This window comes from Scyliorhinus torazame, chromosome 11, assembly GCF_047496885.1.
Source record: "Scyliorhinus torazame isolate Kashiwa2021f chromosome 11, sScyTor2.1, whole genome shotgun sequence".
NCBI classification, from domain to species: domain Eukaryota; kingdom Metazoa; phylum Chordata; class Chondrichthyes; order Carcharhiniformes; family Scyliorhinidae; genus Scyliorhinus; species Scyliorhinus torazame.
Window position 1 is genome coordinate 52,652,965 of NC_092717.1, and position 23,356 is coordinate 52,676,320.

The 23,356-nt window shown below is 46.9% G+C and overlaps 1 protein-coding gene across 2 annotated transcripts in view; it reads right to left on the reverse strand.

Moving 5' to 3' along the window:
• Positions 1 to 17,460, reverse strand: part of LOC140385282 (transcriptional activator GLI3-like) — a 526,585-nt gene extending 509,125 nt beyond the window's left edge. Inside the window, exon 1 of one of the 2 annotated variants that reach the window (XM_072467248.1) lies at positions 17,209 to 17,460. The gene's annotated coding sequence lies outside the window, so the exon portion shown is untranslated. Of the gene's footprint in view, positions 1 to 16,823; positions 17,011 to 17,208 lie in introns of those variants that run through there. The other variant, XM_072467249.1, reaches the window with a different exon arrangement.
• Between the last annotated feature and the right edge of the window lie 5,896 nt (positions 17,461 to 23,356).

The window sequence follows — 23,356 nt, forward strand, 5'->3', positions numbered from 1 at the left end:
GGCCACGCTAAATTGTCTCTTAATTGGAAAAATGAATTGGGTACTCTAATTTTTTTTTTTTTTTTTAATTTGAAGGAGAAGATTTTGCAGAGCTATGGGAAAAGAGAAGGGTGGTACTAACTGGACTGCTCTTCGAAAACTCATACAGTACAGAAGGAGGCCATTGAAATGTGTATGATCTATGCATCGCTGCTGCCTCAGCACCAGCTACCAGCATTCGATTCTGGCCTTGGGTGACTGCGTAGAGTTTCTATGTTCTCCAAGTGTCTGCATGGGTTTCCTCCAGGTGATCCAGTTTACTCCCACAGTCCAAAGACATGCAGAATAGGTGGATTGGCTGTGCTAAATTGGCCTTAGTGACCAAAAGGTTAGGTGGGGTTACGAGGATAGGGTGGGGGTTGGGCCTAGGTAGGATGCTCTTTCAGAGGGTTAGTGCAAACTCGATGGGCCAAATGGCCTCCTTCTGCACTGTAGTGATGAATGGGAAAGAAGGACGGAGAGTTACCATAAGAAGGTGGGGGGAAAAAATGGCAGGCTGCATCCAATATGGGCAGCGCGATAGCACAAGTGGCTAGCACTGTGGCTTCACAGCGCCCCGGTCCCAGGTTCGATTCCCCGCTGGGTCATTGTCTGTGCGGAGTCTGCACGTTCTCCCAGTGTCTGCGTGGGTTTCCTCCGGGTGCTACGGTTTCCTCCCACAGTGCAAAGACGTGCAGGTTAGATGGATTGGCCAAGATAAATTGCCCTTAGTGACCAAAAAGGTTAGGAGGGGTTATTGGGTTACGGGGATAGGGTGGAAGTGAGGGCTTAAGTGGGTCGGTGCAGACTCGTTGGGCCAAAATGGCCTACTTCTGCACTATGTTCTATGCACAACTCTTCTAATTCAACCACTGCAATTTAGTAACTATTGTCATGTGAGAATACCTTGAAGAAATTGGTGTTTATCAAATAGCTGCAGTGATGTCAGAGTGTGGGTGGAACTGGGCTATCTGTCTGCTTTTACTTTCGTTTTTGAGCTGGCAGCTACAGTGTGTGTTTGGTTTAGTTTTCAGAATTGGAGCTGCATCCAGCCAAACAAGGTGTAATTTTGATCTCTCTCTGCATGAAAAGAATGTCTTCAGATCACTTGCTAATTTAAAAGTGATAACTGCTCTCAGTAGAGAATTTAAACCTGCTGTCTTTATTAAAAAGGGTATTTGTCTTATGGATCTTGCTAGGAAAGATTAAGGGTTACTTATAGAGTACTGTATTCTTTGGGGGAAGTATGAGAGTATTTGAGTTGATAGATGCTAAGATGTTTACTGCGTGTTTATAAAATGTTAACTAGATTCATATAATAAATATTGTTTTGTTTTAAAAGTACTTTAGATCTCTGTTGCATCACACGTGTCGAGTGGGCCCTTCTGCTCCCCATAACCAAAATCCATTAAAAATTGTGGATCAGGTGAACTCCGTGATACACTTTGGGGTTCTCTAAACTCTGGCCCGTAATACTATGTAAAAACATTCAAAGTGCTATTAGAGTGAATGGAAATTTAAACTACAGCCAAAAAGAGTGTAATCACTGAAGGACCCATTAGCAAACAGCACGATACCTAATGCAACTTCAAAGGCAAAAGCATCACCAGCTTTTCCAGTGGAAATTTAGCCTATGGAGCAAATAATCTTATCTAAATCATTTGCAGCTTTAAAAACAAAAGAATGGGGAGGAGGCATAATGGTACCAGTTCAGGTCATAAAAGGCCTAAAATGAAAGTATATCCCACACTTTTGTCCTGAAATGTTCTTGATTAGTCCTAACTTGAGATGATAAAGTTAGATGTAAATTTCATTTTAAATGTCATCTAAATTTATGGAGTGTTTTGTGACCAATTAGAGTCTATATTGTGACATCACCTCTGAAGTAATAGCAACATGAAAAAATGAAGTTGCCCTACCAATGGCATCTGGTATGATCCTGGTTCACATGAGCAGACTGAAAATCCAGAGAAACATTATGAAACCAAACATGTTGAAGTCCCTACTGGTCACTAATGGCAACATCACTGTCATCTCCTCACAGTAGATGCCTTTGGGCCAGTTATAAAGAGCAACCAATAAAACAACACTGCTGAACTGAGCATTAAGATGTTTCCACACACTGCCTCAAAAGCTCGTGACATGCAAGTTTGTTTATGGCATATTCTTACTGTAAATTGTACCTCAACTTTCATACAAATTACTACTGTAAGTGCAGAGTCCAGGTCTAGTTTTAGCAAGTGCAAACTTGCCCAGCATCGTAACCCACACCCACCCCTTCAACCTCTTGGGCTAATATCCAGAGGCAAGACATAAACCTCCATGTATGGAGCCTAGTCGGTTGCAAAAGTTGCTGGAAGGCGCTTACTTGAAGGAAATTCCAACTGACTACTCGGAACTCCATTCCAGAATGCGTTGGGTTTACCCCTTTGCCTTTAACATTTTGATGTTGTTGTCAAAAACGGTCTTTTCAAAGAAACAGGAGATACAATGGCAGGATAAACCTTGGGAAGTCAGAAAAGTCAAATAGCAAATTGAATGTGCGACTGCACTGAAGGGTAGAGAGGACAATATATCTGCTCTAATAACTTTCAAATATTTAGTGCTTTTTAATACAAAAAAGCACCTTGGTCAATGCCATTTATTTCTTCATGGCCACACTTAATGCTCAGTTAGTCTAGATGGGGCCCTCAGGGTTTCGCTGCTTCTCTAAGGAAGCTACTTATAAGAATAGTTTGTAAAAGAAATTGCTCCACGTACACCTGAATAACTACACTGAGGTTAGGCTTAATCTTCCTTCCCGATCTGTCACTTCATCATGTTACATCAAAATCTCCCAGGAGATGTTAAATCTCTCAGGAGATCAACCCTCCCCACCCCTTTACTCTATCTCCATCTGATAGATCCACTCCCCACACACATCTCACCCCACCAGTTTTTCTCCCATTTATATACATCTTCCTACACCTCCCCCAAAGTCTCAGATTTCACAGGGCTCTCCTCAGGGGTGCTTTGACCAATCCCTGATCTTTTTGAGGATGCAGATTTCGATGTGTTAAAAGAAATATTTTAATGTTCGAAGTGTCCTTCTCCTGGGTGGCTGAGAGATGTGTCTTGTTCCTTATCTCCATCCAGATGGAGCAGTAAGCTCAAATTTCTGTTGGTCTTAAAGAGCTTCGGTTTCTCCTTATATTTTCCCGGTCCAATTCAATCTTATTAAGGTCCCTGCTTGTGGAGCTCATTGTACGAATGTGCCTTCTTTCTGCTGGTCTCGTATCCACACCTTCTTCCTGGGTTGCAGCAGTTTTCGTTCTTCTACTCTGCGCCTGAAATTAAAATTACGAATCTTTTTTTTTTTCTCTGTGGCAATTAACTCTCCCATGATTAGCTCAAGTAATATTAGTGGTCGCTCCTGTTGCAGAGCTGGAAGTTGCATTCTTAGTCATCTTTCCTGGTCAACTCTAAGATGAGAACCCATTTTTGGAGCAGTGAGATTCTGTAACTAAGAAGTTAATATCTTCATTATTTTTCACCAATGCTTTTATTGTGTGAGCTCCACTTTCAGCTTCTCCATTTGCCCAAGGATACTTAGGTGAGCTGGTAAAAATAATAATCTTTATTACTGTCACTAGTAGCCTTAAATTAACACTGCAATGAAGTTACTGTGAAAATCCCCAAGTCGCCACACTCCAGCGCCTGTCCGGGTACACTGAATTCAGAATGTCCAAATTATGTAACAGCACATCTTTCGAGACTTGTGTAACAAGAATAAAACCATATTCCTTTGCAAAGTTGTGCACTGACTATTTACATCTAGTAGAGGACAGATACATTTTTTAACGAATCTGATGCCAGAATACATCGGTGCAAATCCAACCGAACATAACAAAGTGGTATAGCGGTAAACAATTTCCTCCTTAAGACAGTTTTTGTTGTATTCAGTGGACCAGATTGCAGTAATACACACAGAAGCTTAATTTCGGTATTAATACAGGAGGAAAAAGGGGGTTCTGGAGAAAAGTCAGCGACCTGAAATGTGTTAACTCTGCTGCTCTCTCCATAGATGCGCCTGAGTATTTCCAGCATTTTATGTTTTTATTTTAATTGAATGCCAGCTTCACCGTGATGCTGTGCAATCTGTTCATTCCATCAGGAGTAGCAATCAATGACGATGATAAATACCTTTAAATTCAAATAAATCCATTCCCAGTCTCCTCCTCCTCTTTCTCTCCTCTTCGCGCCCCCCCCCCCCCCCCCGGCAGTCTGGAGGGTGACGGTCGTTTGCTCTGCTGTTGGCTATTCACTGCACACACAAGGCAATTTGAGATTTGTTCTTCTATTGAACAACTAATGCCTGGCCACCAAATTGACTGCTGGGCTCTTGCCCAAGTGACCTTGATGAAGGAGAATCTCAAGTTGAAGTGTTTTAGGGGTGACAGGAATGTCATTAAATGCGATGAATCAAAGATTGGGAGATGCTTTCTCCGTTCAAAGTGTTGATGTAGTACTGGGTATTTAGGAGTATAATTTGACCATCCCTTCTGGCAGTATCGTTATACTGCTGGTGGACTTGTTCAATCACCTGTGATTTCTTTCCAGTAGCAACTAAGCGTTTGGTAATGAGTGAAGTATACACTTCCACCTCCTTGATGTGATTCAAATCTTGCATGTTGTTTCCTTCCATTGGTATTCTTGATAGTGCACCTGCTGTCATCTGGTACATCCCTTGAACATACTCAATGACTGAATCATGCCTCATTGGTCTTCACCTGAATGTTCACCTCATTGGTCTTCACCTGAATGGGCAGTATCTTTGCAATCTCCCTTAGGTTAAGAAAAGTGACCAAAGGTTTGTGGCCAGTTTCATTTATTTTTTTTAAATCTAAAGTGCCCGATTCATTTTTTTTTCCAATTAAGGGGCAATTTAGTGTGGCCAATCCACCTACCCTGCATACCTTTGGGTTGTGGGGGTGAGACTCACACGGACATGGGGAGAATGTGCAAACTCCACACGGACAGTTACCTGGGGCTGGGATCAAAGCCGGGTCCTCGGCACTGTGAGGCAGCAGTGTAATTACTGCGCCGCCCTGCCAGTTTCAAGTTTCAACCACAATCCCATCGCATAATTTGAGAATGTCTTGCATGCCCATGTTGCTGCTGATGCCACTTTTTCCAATTGTTGCATACTTTCTCTAGGTGTTTGAGAGTGATCTTGAGGCATAATAAACTAGTCATTTAACATCTTTTTGAATTTGAAATAAGACTGTACTCAGATTTATAGGCGATGCATCCTCTGCTAGTATGATGGCAGCTCTGAATCGTAGTGTGCTAGAATTTAAGGTGAAATGAGAATATTTCGATCTTCTCTATCCGTGTAAGTTAATTCTGCCAGATGTTGTCCTGTGACTTTCGGTGTAGTTCCACCTGAACCTTGTAACTGGATGGATGATGGTGGTAGCGTAATGTGTTTGAGCCACTTTATTTCATCAGGTAAGACTGAAATCCCGACTCCTGCATCTATAATTTCAAACCTGTGGGCTATCTATCCACTTTTTGTTTAATGCTCAATTCTTTTCTATTTCATTCACTTCCTCTAGGAAAGTGATTGGTTTTTCCTGTGGTTCTTCAACTTTGTGAATCTGGTTTGGCCTTGTTATTTTTCCTTCCTCTTTGCAGGGTGTTTTTTTTTTTAAAAAGAGTGGCAGACAATATTTAAATGTCCTAGATTCTCAGTTGTGGAAATCTGCTCCCCCTTGTAGGCATTCTTTCTGCTTGTGCAGGCTCTTCCTGCCACACCAAGAACATTTAAATATGGCACACTTTCCCCTTCATGGGCTTTGTTTCAGTGCACTCTCTCTTTTCTGCCTGACATATTGCTCACTGATTTGTTTCCAAAGGATATAATTTTTTCCACGAACAACCACTCTATTTTGCTTTTTAACCTTGGTCTGTTGTGCAATTTGAACTGTCTTAAAAGTAGATCTCCTCTGGTTTGAAAGAGATCTGATGAGTTTCATTTAGGGCCCCAACTATTATGCTATCATGAATCAATTAATCCCTCAATATTCCATAGTCATAATTTTCTGCAGCCTGTAAAGATCATTGGTGAATGAATCTATGCATTCATCAACTCTCTTATAAACTTTTGCTTGTTCAATTATTACACTTTTTTGAATGCGGAATTATGAATCGAAGGCCTGGAGGACTTCATTGTAAGAACACGAAACTTCATTGATTCCCTGTCAATTAGACATTGTTTAGGGCCTATTAAAGATCACTCTCCCAATGCTCCCACACTGAGGTCGAAACATGGTTCCAAGATAGAGGTGATAGAGGTGGCCTCCCAGTGGCAGATGGGGGGTGACAGCAAGGAGCCATCAAAATTTTTAACCCCTCTTCCCACCCGCACCCTCTCCCACCATTGTTGTAAGAATGATTTGGCCACAGCACAGTCTGGCAGCTTTGGCCAGTTGCAATTTTACCTCTTCAAAACGTCCAACTTAAGGCATCCAACTTTCTTTCGCATACATCAGCAGTTCCAACCTCTGACAGTGATGTTGCCGATGTCTCAGGGCTGGAGGGACTCCTTTTGGATGGTGAACTTCCTCCCTGACCACTGATTGGTCATCAGGCACAACATGATACTAGATCAAGACCAGAAACTCACCTGACGTTGGGGACCTGACCCCAAAATTAAAATCCAGTCCATGGTGTTCTTTGTCCATGTGTTGGGGCCTCAAATCCTCACTATTTATTATGACTGAGACGATGGGATAGAAAGCCGCATATCCAAATTTGTCATTGACTCAAAACTTGTAAGCAGTGTAAATGAAGTATACAAGGAGATGTTGATAGATTAAGATAACAGTCAAAACTGTGGAAAATGGATATCAATGTAGGCAAATCTGAGATCATCCACTTGTGGACATAAAATGGTTTGTGTAGTTTCTAAATGTGAAAAGTTAGAAACAGTGGGGTTCAAGGGAACTTGCGGTCCAGATAGATAAGACCATTAACGGTCATTGTAAGGATTGTAAGGATCCTCCTATTTAAATCTGGTTCCCCCTGCGTATTCCCTTTATTTTCTGTTAATTTCTGTTTTTGTAACTTTTGTGCCTGGACCATTGCTGCACTTATGCCTTTCAAATGGACTGCATCTTTGACTTTAAAAACTGCAACACCCAGTAGATGTGCTATTTGGTCTGGCCTCAAGGACCCCCCACTCTCCTGGTGAGGAGGGCTGCTTGGTTTGATCCAGTGATGACACATTTTGATGGATTTGGCTATAAGCCAACCAGTTACTTTAAATTCCCAGGCCTTACATAAACCTCGATGCTGATCGGTGTTGGCTGTTCCAGAATGTTCTATTAAGTGAGGCAGGCTACATTTTGGGTTTTAGTTCCGATTTGAACTCAAGAGCTGAACAGAACTCTTTAAATGTCTCTACCAGAAAGGGTGGAACTCTTTCTATGATACTTGGGTGGTGCTCACTCCAGGTAAACGGAGCAGTCAGTGTTTTTCTCTTTATCCAATTGGTGACTGTGTAAAGCCTGAAGACAGAGCTGGAGGGAACTTTCCCGATTCCTCTCCCTACCCGACCTCTCGAAGACCTCGTGGATGTTGCTTCCCTGATATTCTGTTTATGCGGGGCAAGCTGTTGATCCATCTGCTGGAGTGGGAAACAAACAAGAATTGACCTGAAATGCATCTTCCGTGTGAAGGCGCAGGTGAACACAAGTTAAAGTGACTCCCCAGAGGGGATTCTCCGAGCCAGAGAGTCAGATCTGAATGTTCAACCAGAAGATCCAAACCAACTGATGGTTTCAGCACTCCACACCTGGGAACATAACCGGCTACAACTATTTCAATATCACCAACAAGGACACTCATCTCTCCTTCCATTTAATTCTCTATTATTTTACCCCTTTCCCCTGTGTGTGTTTGAGTAATCATAGGTAATCATAGAATTTACAGTGCAGAAGGAGGCCATTCGGCCCATCGAGTCTGCACCGGCTCTTGGAAAGAGCACCCCACCCAAGCCCACACCACCCTAGCCCCATAACCCAGTAACCCCACTCAACCAACGCTAAGGGCAATTTTGGACACTAAGGGCAATTTATCACGGCCAATCCACCTAACCTGCACATCTTTTGGACTGTGGGAGGAAACCGGAGCACCCGGAGGAAACCCACGCACACACGGGGAGAACGTGCAGACTCCGCACAGACAGTGACCCAGCTGGGAATCGAACCTGGGACCCTGGAGCTGTGAAGCAATTGCGCTAACCGCTATGCTACCGTGCTGCCCTACAAGAACACAGTAGAGGGTGAGGGAGTAGAGTAGAGGGTGGGAACAATAAAAATGGAGGGAAGTAATAGATTAGCTAGCCAATATTCTATGATAATCATTGCATGCCTTATCTCTATTGTTGTTACAAATAAACAGTTTTTTTGTGCTTTACTTACAAATCTGGTGTCTGTAAGTCATCGGAGCAGTCAAGGGTCAAAGATCTCAGAAACATTATACGAATTGTTAGTTATTTCACTTGTGTTGGGACTCTGGGGATTGTGAGGCTGGAATTGACCGTGCACTAGCTTAGGGTGTTCTAACAAGATACAGAAAATAATCAAAAAAGCTAATGGAAAACTGGTCCTATATATCTAGAGAATGAGAAGTTGTGCTTCATCTATACAAAGCCTTGGTTAGACCAAATCTGAACTACTGTGAGGAGTTCTGAGCACTACACCCTAAGATATACTATGCTTGGATGAAGCATAGACTTACCAGAATATTTGAAATCCAATAATTAAATTGAGAAGAGGCAATGCATAAATTATGGTTGCATTAACTGGAATTTAGACGTTTATGGGGTGACTTGATTGGATTTATCAAGATACTAAGGGGAACAGATCGGGCAGATCAAGATAACTATTTCTCTTGGTTGGGGAGTCCCGGACTCGCAGGTATAGTCTAAAAAAAAGAGCCAGATCTTTCAGAAGTGAAGTTAGGATCTATATTTCATGTAAAGGGTGGAGTTTGGAACTCCATTCTATTAATGGTAATTAATGCTAAACCGTAGCAAATTTTAAGTCAGAAATTGATAGATTTTTGTTATCCAAAATTAAGGGATTATGGGGAAAAAGGTAGTTATGCGGAGTTAGGTCACAGATCAGTCATGATCCAACTGAAATGGTGGCAGAACAGGCTTGAGGGGCTAAATGCCCTAATTCTCTTCCTGTGGTCCAATATAATACATATACTTGGGTGCACTTAATTGGTTGTAAACATCTTTGGGATGTTCCAAGATCATGACAGACACTATATAAATGCAATCCTTTCTTTCGCATCCCAATTTAGCCAGCAGGAGAAATAAGCATGCGGTTACCCAAAGTTGAGGTGCCAGTCAGCTTGCTCCCATATCACACGGTCTTAACAAAACAAACCTGTTTGCGCCAGGACAGGCAATAAATCATACAGCTCCAATTAACACTGGCTAATGAGTACTGCATGAGTGACAGTATTACTAAAAATTAATTTCTTACGTCAATAATAAAAGTCTTGCACTTCGAATTTTTGCAATATGCAATCTTGAATGTTTTTATTTAATAAATCCATGCCAGATATATTTATACTTAAAAAAATATTGATAATGAAACACAGTTTTAACAGATCCACAGACTTCACACTTGTTATTTTGCAAGGTGCATTCTGCATCGAAAAAGTATTACAAGTGAACTCAATGTTTTTCGTTCACTGTTTCTTGTGTAAATACAAGTTCGGCAACCCTTCCTTTTGCATACCTGCAATTTCATTTCCATGTTTCAGAAAGGAAATTCTTACTTTACAGCTACAGCTTCTACCGTTACACAAAGTTGTACATTTAGGTGTCTTAAGGAGATGTTGAACATATGATCTGTTCAGCAGATGAAACATTAAAAATGTGCAAGTATTAATGTGGATATCCAGCTCAGCATTTTTCAAATAAATTTCACAGCACCCAATTCTTCTTTTTCCAATTAAGGGGCAATTTAGCGTGGCCAATTCACCTAACCTGTACATCTTTTGGTTGTGGGGGTGAGACCCACACAAACACAGGGAGCATGTGCAAACTTCACACAGACAGTGACCCGGGCGGGGATCGAAACCGAGTCCACAGCACCGTGAGGCAGGAGTGTTAGCCACTGAGCCATCATGCCACCTCAGCTCAGCATTTTAATGACTGTGGCACAGTCTCTGCCTCTGAGTTAGGAGCTCTAGGTTCAAGTCCCACTCCAGGACATGATGGCCAAGAAGGGTGTATTCATGAATGTAGACAACAAGTGGATTACGAACGTGCAAATCTTTCCAACACATGCTAATGGCAGGTGGCAAAGGCAGGAGACACTCTCGGTCAGCCCTGTGATGACAAGAAAGTTGGAGCATCTACTATCACGATCTATAGCTCCAGCCTAAAACATTCATGTAAAAGTGCACATGGCCACATTAAAAAGACTCCGAGTGATCTGTAACACACCGCCACCACAGCTGTATCAAACACATCACCAAATACATCTAAGTGCAATTTGGATGATGTACTTTTACAGGATATGTGCAAACAATAAAGCTTTCAATTAAATTCCCAAAACAAACTATTATTTCAAAACAAATTTTGGTAAACTCAAATCTTTCACTCAAATAATCTGAAATTGACAAGATGATCAACATTTTCTGAGAATGAAAATTACACAAGGCCCTTTTGCGAATCCACAAGAACAACATTGAACTTTCAAAATTACGCATAGGCATATAGGGCTATTCTACTGGAAGGTCGGAGTTCCCTTTAATAAATAAAAAAATATTTATTTTACAGAAAAAAACCCAGCTCTGATTGAAAGTAAATTGCTGTCCAGCATAATAAATATTTATTTCTGTAAAATACAATACAGGTAAGTGCTTCAATAATTCCAAAAGAAAAGTTCCAGATAATGCTGGATATCTGCTTCAGTGATTACTTTTCTTTTAGCAACTGCTTTCGCATGAAACTTACCGTTTTAAAAACAGTGAGGCCAACTAGCAGTTGAAACAATAAAAAACTGAAAGTAGTGAGTTTTAACATTAGCATCAACTTGCACTAAAGGCTTCTCCAAAAATAAAACTTATACTGTGGAGACGATGGATGCACATGTTTGCTGTCTTTTACAAATCACTCAACATTTTACAATGAAGTAAATCAATGAAAACCCAGGCAAATTCCTCCGTTAGCCAGAAGCTAGTCAAAAATAAGTCTGATTCTTAAGCCTGGCTCTGCTTCACAGTTTTACTCCTTCAATTAAGGCTTCACCCAATACACATCATTCAGCTTTTCAAGCAATAATTGGCATCTTTTAACAAACATTACAATGGCAGGAAACACTGCAGGAAGTATTTCAACATTCCTATAAAATATTAAACCCTGGCTGAAAATCAAAACACTTTTAATTACTCACCCTCCTTGTTTCATTCAGTGCTCCGCCATGCTGCAATCATTACTCAAATATTACCGACAAGTAATTACCAAGCTATAAGGATAAGCGATCATTGCCTGGAACATTTAACATGCCCAGAACTACACACGGATGGCAATCACAGTTTTCCTCTAACACAATTTTTATTTTCAATGTGTACGATAAGGCTCATTGCTGCAATTAGACCAAGCCATTGTCTTCGCACGGTATTTGCACCAATTGGAGTTAACAGACAAACCAAGTTGGTAAATAGTCTACAAAATATGCAAATAATTTTTAAAACTTTTAAGGCACAGAATTCCCACCATTTTGTAGAAAAGTTTGTCACATCAAAAGCAGTATAACCTGCCTTAAAGATCAAAGATTTTTTCCCATACTTAAGAAATCATGTTGAACTGTATTGACATGTACAAACCTGTTACACCTGCATTATTGCCGAAGAACAAAGCGATTGCTGACAAAAAAAAAAAAAATTGTTATTTTAGGCTTCTCTAAAAATAAAACTTATACTGTGGAGACGATGGATGCACACGTTTGCTGTCTTTTACAAATCACTCAACATTTTACAATGAAGTAACTGCTGGCATTCTATACTTATTTTACACTACCATTCTGTTAGGAAGATAAACCATAAACAGCTCAACTGCACCATTAGACCATGTCACCATCAGATTTCCTGAAAGCATTCAAAATTCTTCAGAAGACCAAAATCACCAACTGCAAAACCAAATTGTAAATCTAGTCTAGAATAAAAATTATCTATAAATATGAACAATATTGTAACGCTAAGGCCAATTTCACATTTTTCTGTTTTCACTTAACCAGTTAGCAAATGGCTCCTTCCACAAGGTCTTAACAAATTCCAGCTGGCTACTACACACCTCACCAGCTACATGCTATATCGATGAAGTGACTACAACACAATACTAATAGACGTAGAGGCTAAAAGAGTTTTTTCTTCATCGTAAATCACAGCCAAATTTAGCCCAGCAAGACAGAGACAATTATATTCAGCTAGGAGACAGAGAGAAGCTTACCTCAGATTCAGTCAGGCAGAACTATGATCAGTAATTCTACAAGTCGGCAGAGTACAAATACTTTTGTATCCGTGATGGTGTTAAGAAGGACGGGGCATACAGCCTCAAGGCTTCACTAATACAAGGATGACTAATGACCCAGCCATGCTGACAGCATTGTAGACAAGTTCAGAGTTTGAGAGCTAACTGAAGCCATCCTGACAAGCATGCTTTCATAATTTCATTCACAAAATAACCTTTGTTGAAAAAAAAGGTCAATTAAGGACGAGTTAATAAACACAACAGTGCATCTGGGGACCTTTTTTATTCTTCTGTTTACTTCTAATTACACACAATTTTTTTTTTTTTTATTAAATTGGATGTTTGTCAGGAAACAGTATTTCAATGCAGTTTAGCGCACAGACACACAATCAGTACTTTATTTTAGCACATTTTTACTGGTTGAGTACCTACATTGCTCAAAGTATCACAATGAGAAAACCTAATCATTTTTACAAGATGCATTAAAGCATATTGTCACAACCAAACATCTAAATTCTTAAAGGTTTAAAACAATTTGTGCTTCTGTAGCCTGTAGGTCTATTTGTCTCCGTACAGTTCTTCATAATAATGGTTAAAGAGAAATAAGAATTATTTATTTTTACTATAGTTTTACATAAGCCAGTGAGTCTTGTTAGGAGATTTAACTGAATACTTTTATCATATCTACATTCTTGAGAATTTTTTTTAAAAATGTACAATAGAACACTTCACAACCTTATTATATGAAGTGCATATTCCATCTGATGCAGTCTTAATATATTATTGTATATCCACTCAATGATTGAACTGCAATACTAGTTAGTAAAGTCAGCAAAATTGAGGCTTAAGCTGTGTAAACTAAACATTTATAAACAATAGTGCTGATAAGAGCCCAATATCTTTGAGGTGTTTTGAAAGGGTCATTATAAGCATTTGAAAAGTCTGAAATCAATCATAACTGAGTGGTGCATGTTAGGGGATGGGGGACACAGAAACAGTTACATTTAATTTCTAAAGCACCAAACATGTTTTTTCCCCCACATTTTTTTTTTAAAAAGATGTTGCAAAACAAACAAATGTTCAATGTTACAGGACATCAAAATTTGCATAGTCATACTCAGTGGGCCTGCCTTTAACCCACTCAAAACCCATTTGCTTACACAAGAGTTAAAATCAGGCCCATACATTTTTTAAAATTCTGTTAGAAATTCAAAAATGGTTTTCAAGTCCTTTTAATTTGAAAGAACAATAGTAACCAAATACAAAATATGCAAGTCTCAGAGCACAAGTAGCATTATTTCATCCTTACACACTCCGATGAAACAGAAAAAACATTATTTCATAGAATAATTTACACTAATGTCCTGTAGATTAATAGTTTTCCAGTAAATTTAGCAGCATGCTTACAATTGCAAACTAATTGGTCTTTTCTAAGATAAGTGATAGTCTGTCCTTTTTATGGCATTAGGAGTATACATTTAATAGATCATATTATAGCATGACTGAAGCATTAACTCGTGTAAACCCTTATTAATGTATGTATTATACTTCATAACTGCCTACTATAGCAAGGAACCTGACACACTTATTAATTTTTACTGACTGCAAAACAGCAATGATACTCAGCATGACTCTCTGCATAATTTGCATTATAAAAATGGTTTAACATGTCACAATTTCTGTATCAGAGTATTTCAGAAGAATTATTAGATACAGAATAGATAGATGGAACACACCGATTCATTATTAAGTGCTAAATTCAACTGTACCTCTCCCTCCCCACTGGAGACTGTCACTTCTAATCAGAACTAGCAAACTCAACAGAAAAGCAGAGCTCTATATTGGGTTAATATATCGATGTGGACACAACACATTCCTCATCAATGCATGCATCTTCAAACAGACTAATGCAGCACCTGCTCATGTTAGCCAGGTGTACACAAACTGAAACCAATTCTATATTTAGCTCATACACATTTAACTTTAAAATTAAAAATATGAGGAGGTATTATGCAATGCAGTGTGGCATTTAATGTTTTGAAGCTATGCAAAGATTTCCACTGGGATTATATTCCTCCAGAAAGCTGGAATATCCGCTCTTTATCTTAATTATTCTTAAATTATGATGCAGTCTATAAAGTTCCAGATCTGCTGTGAGTGAGTGCGTACTGCTAATTTTAAGATGAACAGTATCTAATGGGTTGCCTTTAGCAAATGCTAAAACTTCAGAAGGGCACTTAAGACAGGAAGCACTGTAAACACAGAGAATCGTCACCCTGGTTAGGAATACAGAACATAACTGCATACTGGGAGAGTCTACAATTTTACCTAGATCTGAGGTGTGCCCTCAAGGTATTCCGGGATCCGGGATTAGAAAACTGATAAGAACCCATGCTGCCTATCACCACGTTTTCTTCTGCAGTTAAACACAAATGCACTGAGGCACTTGCCTGCTGCTCTATGTTACTGCTTCTGGTATATAAAAGCAATGGTGAGCCTTTTGCTGTCAAGATATCAAAGACAAAGTCATCAAAGTGTAAAATTCTGGTTTTGCTCCTTCCCTGGTCTACTGACATATTTCAAAGAAGCATGAAACAAAAGCACAGAAAGTGGGAGAACAACTTAAAAGATTGTCATTCATTCTTGGCCAACTGAATATTTTATAATTAGGTCACAACCACATCACAAGTCCTGATTATAGTAATATTTCCTAAAAGCCCATAAAGTAGGCAAACTTAATTATTTTTAAACAATGTATATTAAAAAGTGGCTAAACTCTTGTGTTTGGAAATTTTCATTGGATCAGAGCAAATGAAATGAACAAGGTTGTTAAAGTTACTTTAACCCATTACGAGCTATAATAAGTACAGCAAGGGTGAACGGCTTTCCGTCTCAAAATCAGTTATGTTGAAAAAGTGAATTGCTTCATAAAAAATATTCCTGCTGCACAAACAGGGTTCCTGCGGGGAAGGGTTTAGCGCAGTCAAATAAAAAAAAGAAAGATGACTTTGAGATAATCTTCTGCAGTTTAATAGCATTAACATTCCAACAATGAGGTTTCATTTCCCTGACAAAATTGACTGCAGACTTAATAAATAAGGTCACTGTTCCAACAGAATGCTGAAATCTCACTCCCTTTAAAAAGTCAAGAAACAGCTGGAATTTTGTAACTGCCACTTAGCATTTTCCCTCCTTGTGAACTTCATATTGAAAACATTTCACTCCTAAATGTACGAATTTTAGGAATATTCTTTTGGTTGGATGAGACTGCAAATCGTCCAAGGGAGATGAACACAACCGCATCTGCTTCATTTCATTGGTTGGGGGGGGGGATAACTAACTCTCCTGAATTATTAAACGTCAACTTTAATTTAAATAACCGGGAAGGGGGGGGGGGGGTCATTAATCGCGTACTCCATTCGGAATTTCATAGTCAACCAGCTTCCCTCAATTAAAAGTGGTCCAATCGGAATCGGTTTCAGGAATTGAAATAACATTTTGAACCGTTAATTTTCACCATATGGAAACACGTCAGGAGCAAGTTTTAACCTTGCACACTTTCTTCAGACTTTTCTTCTGTGTGTAGCGCTTTTCGGAGGCGTTTTAAACCGGGCGAGAAACATTGAGAACTTTTATTAGATTTTAACTACCAGTCACGGTTTATGTACTGTATTTAGTGAGTATTAAACCATCAAAGGGATACCCATTATAAATCGGCCCAAATTCATTTCAATTATTCACGTTGCTCCAATTAGTTTCTGCTTTGTATAAATCAATGGGAAATACTCGCGCTGAAACGGGGTTGGTGACTCCCGAATGAGCGCTGCACAAAAAAAAAAATTGAGAAAAAGACAGTTCACATCCAGGCAACTGAACCAAGAGTCCCATCACAGTTTTATTCTGCTGGCAGCCGGGATGTGTATAACAGCTGGAAGCAACTTGTTCTAAAATGTTTTACACATACACACAGGCTGGCACACGTCCACAAACACACACAGAGCTCGGGGAATTAAACACAAAACTCCGCTTCTCCCTACTCTTTTTTGTTGTTGCAGGCGTTGAGGTTAGGCGCGGACTGTATTTGATTGGGAGACTCGGTCCTCCCAAGCCTGACTTGCGGAGGGACGGTTCTCTTTTTCCAGTTCCTCTTCATTTGCTTAAACATGGTTAAAAACAAAAATGTCTGCAAGCTGAGGAAAACCAATTCCGCCACCCTTTTCCTCGGACACGCGCGGGATGATCGAAATATGTGACAAACACTAACTTTTTTTTTGTATTATTTGTTGTTTCCAATCTTTCACACCGTGTAAAGTTGCACCGCTGCAAACCCCCGGGTGTGTGTGAGAGATGCTGGAGCAGTACCGCCGGTCTCTTCAAAGGAAAACAAACTCGAGGCGACCGGGGGAGGGAACCGAGGATCTGTGAGGGAGAAAGTTTGCCTCTCGCCGAGAATGCAACAAAAAAAAAACTTTGTGCGTGTTGGCAGAGAGGACCGCAGCTCCCCGGCCCGTCCCAGCGCGCGCGCACAGAACCACACTGAGGCATTGGTTTGCTCTCCAAAAGGAGCTGGAGTTGGTGGAGTTTGAGGGAGGGGAGGTGTGAGGGTTCAGTGCCAGGATGGGGACTGGGAGTGATCCCCCAGCTCTTACCTGCTGTGAGTGGAGTTGGAGTGAACGCTGACTCCTGTGATCACGTCCCCGCTCCTCCCCGGCTGCCGCCTGCACCTCCCGGGCTCAGCGACTCGAAGGCCAGCTCCCCGCGTCCCCACTGGCGAACCAGACCATCTATTACTGAATTGTTGGGGGGGGGGGGGCGGTGGTGTTTAAAAAAAAAAAGAAAAAGACAAACTGCAACAAAGTGAGACTTTCACAGGAGGTAACACACACCCGCCGCCGGATCGCGGCGCGCTGCCTGCTCCTGGCCCAATGAGGGGCCGGCAGCTGGGCTGTCAGTCCGGAGTTCCCGCCTCCCGACAGCATCCCGGCCCGGTGCAAACCTCGATCCTCTCCCCTCCCCCCCCCAAAAAAGCATCCGCCCACCATGAATACCCCACCTCGTCACCCCACTACAACCCTCCCCAACTCCACTCCCCCATCTCCCCAATCCTAGACCAATTCCCCAATCTCAACCCCCACCCCAATCTCAACCCCCACCACATTCTCAACCCACACCCCACTCAGCCCAACCCCAATCTATCCCACTCACTCTGACCCCAAACCCCCCACTCACCCGGCACCACTCACCCCTGCCCCAATCACCCGCTCCAATCCCCCCACCCCAATCTCACCCCCACCCCAATCCCCCACTCACCACCACCCCAATCCCCCCTCGCCCCCACACCAATCCCCCTCACTCATTCCCACCCCAAACCCCCCCCCCACTCACCCCCACCCAAATCCAACCCACTCACCCCCGCCCCAATCCCCCCACTCATCCCCGCCCCAATGCCCCAACTCACCCCCGCTCCAATCTCTCCACCCATCCCCGCCTCAATCACCCCACTTAGCCCACCCCAATCCCTCCACTCGCCCCACCCCAATCCCTCCACTCGCCCCACCCCAATCCCTCCACTCGCCCCACCCCAATCTCACTCCCACCCCAATCCACCCACTCTCCCCCACCCCAATCCCCCTATCACTCCCACCCAATGCCCCCACTCACACCCACCCCAATCCCCCTCACTACCACCCCAATCTCCCCACTCACCCCACGCCAATCCCCCACTCACTCCCACCCCAATCCCCCCACTCACACACCCTACGCAACCACACGCCAATCCCCCCACTCACCCCCACCCCAGTCCCCCTCTCACTCCCACCCAATGCCCCCACTCACACCCACCCCAGTCCCCCCACTCACACCCACCCCAGTCCCCCCACTCACCCCCACCCCAATCCCCCCACTCACCCCCACCCCAATCCCCCCACTCACCCCCACCCCAATCCCTCCGCTCACCCCCACCCCAATCTCACCCCCACCCCACACACCCCACCGCAATCCCACCACACACCCCACCCCAATACCTCCACTCATCCCACCCCAATCCCCTCACTCATCCCACCCAAATCCCCCCACTCATCCCGCCCCAATCCCCCACTCAGCCCATCCTCAATCACCCCCACTCACCCCCGCCCCAGTCCCCCCACTCACCCCCACCCCAATCCCCCACTCACCCCCACGCTAATCCCCCCACTCAATCCCACCCCAATCCCCCCACCCACCCCCACCCCAGTCCCCCCACTCACCTCCATGCCAAACCCCCCACTCACCGCACCCCAATATCACCCCCACCCCAATCCCCCTCACTACCACCCCAATCTCCCCACTCACCCCACGCCAATCCCCCACTCACTCCCACCCCAATCCCCCCACTCACACACCCTACGCAACCACACGCCAATCCCCCCACTCACCCCCACCCCAGTCCCCCTCTCACTCCCACCCAATGCCCCCACTCACACCCACCCCAGTCCCCCCACTCACACCCACCCCAGTCCCCCCACTCACCCCCACCCCAATCCCCCCACTCACCCCCACCCCAATCCCCCCACTCACCCCCACCCCAATCCCTCCGCTCACCCCCACCCCAATCTCACCCCCACCCCACACACCCCACCGCAATCCCACCACACACCCCACCCCAATACCTCCACTCATCCCACCCCAATCCCCTCACTCATCCCACCCAAATCCCCCCACTCATCCCGCCCCAATCCCCCACTCAGCCCATCCTCAATCACCCCCACTCACCCCCGCCCCAGTCCCCCCACTCACCCCCACCCCAATCCCCCACTCACCCCCACGCTAATCCCCCCACTCAATCCCACCCCAATCCCCCCACCCACCCCCACCCCAGTCCCCCCACTCACCTCCATGCCAAACCCCCCACTCACCGCACCCCAATATCACCCCCACCCCAATCCCCCCCTCACCCCCATGCCAATCCCATCACTCACTCCCACCCCAACCCCCCACCCACCCCACCCCAATCCCCCCACTCACCCCCATGCCACACACCCCACCCACCGCCACACCAATCCCCCCACTTACCCCACTGCAATCTCACCCCCACGCCACACCCCCCACTCACGACCACCCAAATTCCCCCACTCATCCCCACCCCAATGCACCCACTCACACCCGCCTCAATCCCTCCACTCACCCCTGCTCACCTCACCCCACCCCAATTACCCCACTCACCTCCACGCCAATCCCCCCACTCACCGCCACCCCAATCTCCCCACTTACCCCACCGCAATCTCACACCCACCCCAATCCCCCCACTCACCGCCACCCCAATCTCCCCACTTACCCCACCGCAATCTCACACCCACCCCAATCCCCCCACCCCAATCCCCCCACTCACCGCCACCCCAATCTCCCACTTACCCCACCGCAATCTCACACCCACCCCAATCCCCCCACCCCAATCCCCCCACTCACCGCCACCCCAATCTCCCCACTTACCCCACCGCAATCTCACACCCACCCCAATCCCCCCACCCCAATCCCCCCACTCACCGCCACCCCAATCTCCCCACTTACCCCACCGCAATCTCACACCCACCCCAATCCCCCCACTCACCGCCACCCCAATCTCCCCACTTACCCCACCGCAATCTCATCCCAACCCCAATCCCCCCACTCACGCCAATGCCCCCACTCACACCCGCTTCAATCCCTCCACTCACCCCTGCCCACCTCACCCAGCCCCCATCACCCCACTCACCCCGCTCCAGTCCCCCCACTCATCCCAATCCCTCCACTCACCCCCGCCCCAATCACCCCACTCACTCCGCCCCAATCCCTCCACTCACCCCACCCCAATCTCACCCCCACCTCAATCTCACCCCCACCCCAATCTCACCCCCACCCCAATCCCCCCACTCACCCCCACCCCAATCCCCCCTCACCCCCACGCCACACCCCCACTCACTCCCACCCCAATCCCCCCACTCACTCCCACCCCAATCCCCCCACTCACTCCCACCCCACTCACACTCACCCCACGCCAATGCCCCCACTCACCCCCACCCAAATCCCCCCCACTCACTCCCACCCCAATCCCCACACTCACACTCACCACACTCAACCCCATACCAATCCCCCACTCAACCCCACACCAATCCCCCACGCACCCTCACGCCAATTCCCCCATCACCGCAACCCCAATCCCCCACTTACGCCACCACAATCTCACCCCCACCACAATCCCCCCACTCATCCGTATGCCAATCCCCCCATTCACTCCCACCCCAATACCCCCACTCACCACCACCCCAATCCCCCCACTTACCCCACCGCAATCTCACCCCAACCCCAATACCCCCACTCACCCCCACCCCAATCCCCCCACTCATCCCCGCCCCAATGCCCCCACTCACACACGCCTCAATCCCCCCACTCACTCCCGCCCACCTCACCCAGCCCCCATCACCCCACTCACCCCCGCCCACCTCACCCAGCCCCCACTCACCCCGCTCCAATCCCCCCACTCAACCCCGTCCCAATCCCTCCACTCACCCCCGCCCCACTCACCCCTGCCCCAATCACCCCACTCACCCTGCCCCAATCCCTCCACTCACCCCCACCCCAATCCCATCCCTATCCCCACACCAATCCCCCCACTCACCCCCACCCCAATCCCCCCACTCATCCCCACCCCAATGCCCCCACTCACACACGCCTCAATCCCCCCACTCACTCCCGCCCACCTCACCCAGCCCCCATCACCCCGCCCACCTCACCCAGCCCCAATCCCTCCACTCACCCCCACCCCAATCTCATCCCCATCCCCACGCCAATCCCCCCACTGACTCCCACCCCAATCCCTCCACTCACTCCCACCCCAATCCCCACACTCACTCCCACCCCACTCACTCTCACCCCACCCCACCCCAATCACCCCGCCCCAATCCCTCCACTCACCCCACCCCAATCCACCCACTCACCACCGCCCCAGTCCCCCAACTCACCATCACCCCAATCCCCCCTCACCCCCATGCCAATCCCCCCACTCACTCCCACCACAATCCCCCCACTCACCCCCACCCCATTCCCCCCACTCACTCCCATCCCAATCCTGCCCACTCACCCCAATCCCCCCCATCTGCAATCCCCCCACTCACCCCCGGCCCAATCCCCCCACTCACCCCCACCCCAATCCCTCCACTCACCCCCACCCCAATCTCACCTCCACCCCAATCCCCCACTCACCCCACCCCAATCCCCCCACTCATCCCACCCCAATCCCCCCAGTCATCCTGCCCCAATCCCCCACTCACCCCCACCCCAATCCCCCAACTCACCCCCGCCCCAGTCCCCCCACTCACCCCAATTCCCCCCACTCACTCCCACCCCAATCCTGCCCACTCACCCCAACCCCAATCCCCCCCATCTGCAATCCCCCCACTCACCCCCACCCCAATCCTCCCACTCACACACACACCAATCCCCCCACTCACCCCTGCCCCAATCCCCCCACTCACGCCCGCCCCAATCCCCCCACTCAACCCACCCCAATCCCTCCACTCACCCCCACCCCAATCTCACCCCCACCCCATTCCCCCCACTCACCCTAACAACAATCCCCCCCACTCACCCCCGGCCCAATCCCCCCACTCACCCCCACCCCAATCCCTCCACTCACCCCCACCCCAATCTCACCCCCACCCCAATCCCCCACTCACCCCACCCCAATCCCCCCACTCATCCCCGCCCCAATGCCCCCACTCACACACGCCTCAATCCCCCCACTCACTCCCGCCCACCTCACCCAGCCCCCATCACCCCACTCACCCCCGCCCACCTCACCCAGCCCCCACTCACCCCGCTCCAATCCCCCCACTCAACCCCGTCCCAATCCCTCCACTCACCCCCGCCCCACTCACCCCTGCCCCAATCACCCCACTCACCCTGCCCCAATCCCCCCACTCACCCCCACCACAATCCCATCCCCATCCCCACGCCAATCCCCCCACTCACTCGCACCCCAATCCCTCCACTCACTCCCTCCCCAATCCCCCCACTCACCCCCACCCCAATCCCCCCACTCATCCCCGCCCCAATGCCCCCACTCACACACGCCTCAATCCCCCCACTCACTCCCGCCCACCTCACCCAGCCCCCATCACCCCACTCACCCCCGCCCACCTCACCCAGCCCCCATCACCCCACTCACCCCGCTCCAATCCCCCCACTCAACCCCGTCCCAATCCCTCCACTCACCCCCGCCCCACTCACCCCTGCCCCAATCACCCCACTCACCCTGCCCCAATCCCTCCACTCACCCCCACCCCAATCTCACCCCCATCCCCACGCCAATCCCCCCACTCACTCCCACCCCAATCCCTCCACTCACTCCCACCCCAATCCCCACACTCACTCCCACCCCACTCACTCTCACCCCACCCCACCCCAATCACCCCGCCCCAATCCCTCCACTCACCCCACCCCAATCTCACCCCCATCCCCACGCCAATCCCCCCACTCACTCCCACCCCAATCCCTCCACTCACTCCCACCCCAATCCCCACACTCACTCCCACCCCACTCACTCTCACCCCACCCCACCCCAATCACCCCGCCCCAATCCCTCCACTCACCCCACCCCAATCCACCCACTCACCACCGCCCCAGTCCCCCAACTCACCATCACCCCAATCCCCCCTCACCCCCATGCCAATCCCCCCACTCACTCCCACCACAATCCCCCCACTCACCCCCACCCCATTCCCCCCACTCACTCCCATCCCAATCCTGCCCACTCACCCCAATCCCCCCCATCTGCAATCCCCC